Source organism: Galeopterus variegatus, unplaced genomic scaffold, assembly GCF_000696425.1.
Source record: "Galeopterus variegatus unplaced genomic scaffold, G_variegatus-3.0.2 Scaffold4604, whole genome shotgun sequence".
Taxonomy (NCBI): domain Eukaryota; kingdom Metazoa; phylum Chordata; class Mammalia; order Dermoptera; family Cynocephalidae; genus Galeopterus; species Galeopterus variegatus.
Window position 1 is genome coordinate 40,127 of NW_007730715.1, and position 3,552 is coordinate 43,678.

The 3,552-nt window shown below is 36.3% G+C and overlaps 1 protein-coding gene across 1 annotated transcript in view; it reads left to right on the forward strand.

Moving 5' to 3' along the window:
- Window positions 1-3,552, forward strand: part of FUNDC2 (FUN14 domain containing 2) — a 26,090-nt gene that overhangs the window by 1,826 nt on the left and 20,712 nt on the right. The window lies entirely within an intron of this gene.

Sequence of the window (3,552 nt, forward strand, 5' to 3'; positions counted from 1 at the left end):
CCCCCCCCCCCCCCCGTAAAGCCGGTTGTTAAAACACTTAGCGGCACACCACTGAATTGAGGCGACCTTAAGGACTTGGAATGTGTAATGTAATTGTACTGCTGAGCAGACTTCTCTCGTTTACTTAAAATGTGCAGGTTGATCAGGCAGTTCAGCTAGGAAATTCTGACACATTTTCAGGTTGACATGAATTTCAGTTCTTATCATACTGATGATGACATAATACTGTGACTATTGACTTCCTGGGTCCGTAAACATGGCTAGTGACTGACTTGTCTATCGTAGTGCTTAGCAGTGTTTGATGAATGACTGGATGAAGGCAACTGAACCAAATGGCTCTGATTTAATCCCCCCTTTGACTGGAGCGACTTATTCAGTTAAGGGGCTTGGTAAAATTATATTAAAACAAAACGTAAAACTCATTCTCTTTTTCAGGGATATTCTTTAACCTACGGAGAGAGTTTATTCTTCAACATAGCACTAATGTTTGTTGTTACATTAGAAAAAAAAATGATCTAACTGTGATGCCATACAGGACCCAGTTCCTTAAACACCCATATTTTGGTTCTGCTAAATTGGGATCTATAATCTATCTTGAATTAACTCTTGGATTATATTTTGTGTATAGCATAAGGTAGAAGTTTAGGGGCTTTTTTGTTTTGTTTTGTGACAAATATCTAGTACTTCTAACACCATTTCTTGAAAAGACTCTCCTTTCCCTATTGAATTACCTTGGTGCCATGTTATTAAAAATGAAATGACTATATGTGTGGATCTATTTTTACACTCTGTACTCTCTTCCATTGATATATTTGTGTATCCTTAGGTCAGTTAATTAGGTAGCTATATATCGTACTGTGGTTTTATAAAAATTCTCAAAATGCCTTGGACTTTTTTTTTTCCCCTACGATTATTGTGGCCACTTGTGGCAAATTGTATTTTCTTACATAATTGCAGCAATATCCGCCATTACACACAGTCTTTTATCAGTGTTACTTTGACACTCTTCCCTCCAAGACATGGGTTCGAGAGCCTGTGACTGCTCCAGCAGAATGTGCTAGAAGTAACACTGCACGGCTTCTGAGGCTGGGTCTATACAGCTTCTGCCTGGCCCTTGCTCTCTCTCTCCCTTGAAACATCTGTCTCTTGAACCCAGCTTCCATGCTATAAGGAAGCCCAGCCCACACACAGAGGCAGCCTGTATGTGTGAATATAGAGTCCTCAGGTGACTCCAGGCTGTAAGTCTTCTCGCTAAAGCCTCAGACATCATGGAACAGGAGCAAGCCACAATGCTATGGCTGAATTCCTGATCCACAGAATCTGAGAGCATAATAAGTCATTGTTTTGCTCCATGAAGTTTTGGGGTATTTTGTTGTACAGCCACAGTAACTTGAACACTACCATAGGTCCTTTACACTTTCATATAAATTTTAGAACCAGCTTGTCAATTACATAAAAATTTACTTTTTGATTGGAATTGTATTGAATCTGTAGATCAGTATGGAGAGAATGAATATCTTAATATTGAATCTTGCAAAACATAGACATAGTGTATCATTAATTTAGGTCTTCAGTTTCTCTCTGCAGTGTCTTGTAGTTTACAGTGTACAGGTCTTGCAAAATAATAATTCAGATATTTTGTTTTCCAATTCTTCATGTATAATACATACAAATTCAAGTGACTTTTTTTGTTAGTCTTGTATTCTGTGACCTTGCTAACTGAGTTACTTGTTCTAGTAACTTTGTAGATTACTTTGGGTTCTCTATACACACAGTGATGTTATCTGGCAATAAAATCAGTTTTGTTACCTCCTGTACAATCTCTTTGCCTTTTGTTTCTTTTCCTTTGTTACCCTGGCTAGGACCTTCAGTACAATATTGCATAGAAGTCTTTATTCCCCCTGGATAGACTTTAGGCGGAAAGTATTCCATATTTCGTCAACAAGTATGTTAGGTGTACATTTTTCATAGATCTCTTTTATCAGATTGAAGAAGTTCTCTTCTATCCCTATTTTCTAATTTTCATTCTGATTTTTTTCTTTGACCTACAGATTATTTAGAAGTGTATTGTTTAATTCTATATATTTTAAACTTCACAAGATATTATGATTATTGTTTTGTACAGTAAGTATTGATTTAGAGTTATCCACTTATTTACCCATTTCATTGCCCTTCAATTCCTTTCTGCATTTCCAGACTTCCATCTGGCATCATTTCTTGTCTGCCTGAATAACTTTAGCATGCCTCTTTTAATGTTACTTCTATCCCACTCTTTTTAATCTTCTGGGACTCCAATTACATAGATGTTTAACATTTTGAGCATTTCTTGAACATTCTTATTTGCTTATTTCAGCATTTTGATCATCTCTGGTTCTGCTTCTATTTTCTTTTCTCTTTAAAAATAAAAATTGTTAGTTTTCCTTTATAAGGCTTTGCCTCTTTGCATGGGTAGTAGTAATTTTTTATTCTATGCTCAACATTGTGTGAGAAAGGATTATAGATACTCCATGACAGATGCCATTGATCATTTGAGGTAATTTTAACAATAAACAGCTTTGAATGCTAAATTGCTGACATTTCATATTTATCTTAGTGCAGTATGTTGCCAAGGAACAGGACTGGGTACATTAGGTAAGCCTGAAGTTATTTTCCCATGGAGAAAGGGATTAGACATTTTGTTAATTCTTTCTCCTTTCTCAGGTAAATCATTTAACTTCTGAACCTATTTCTTAATTATAAAATGGGGTTAATAAGTAGAACCTACCTTGTTCTGTAGATTTAATTAGATGTATGTGCTTATTGCTTAGCACATTGCCTGTTAAAAAGAGCTCAGTTAAACAATATGCCTTATCTTTATTATCACTGGAGATATGCACAGCACTGAGAATTTGTTTGTGGGCTACTGGATAGTACTGAGTTATTCCTAAAGAAAAGAGGCAAGTGAAAATCTTTTTCATTTAGGATACATTTTTAAGCATCACTGACAGTTTTTCCTAGGTCCTTTTGGTTGTTTTTAAATTTAAGAGGAAAAACTAGAGGACTAATTCTAGATTTTCTAGGTTCTTTTCCTCTAATACAGACATTAGTATTTGTTGATTTTCATCCGATTTTCCAAAATTGCAACTCAGAATTTCAGAGTTTAATTTGCTACTTAAAATAGAATGAGGGCTGGCTGGTTGGCTCAGTTGGTTAGAGCATAGCCTCATAACACCAAGGTCACAGGTTTGGATCCCTGTACCGGCCAGCTGCCAAAAAACCAAATAAGTAAATAAATAAAATAAAATGATATGTGAAGGTTTTGTATTACAACTATCTCTGTTTCTTTAAAAATCTCTTAATCTACGGCCGGCCCCGTGGCGCACTTGGGAGAGTGCAGCGCTTGGGTGCGCACCAGCGGTTCAGATCCTATATAGGGATGGCCTGTGTGCTCACTGGCTGAGCGCAGTGCGGGCGACACCAAGCCAAGGGTTACGATCCCCTTACTGGTCACAAAAAAAAAAAAAAAAAAAAAAAAAAAAAAAAAAATCTCTTAATCTATTAGCACAGCCATTA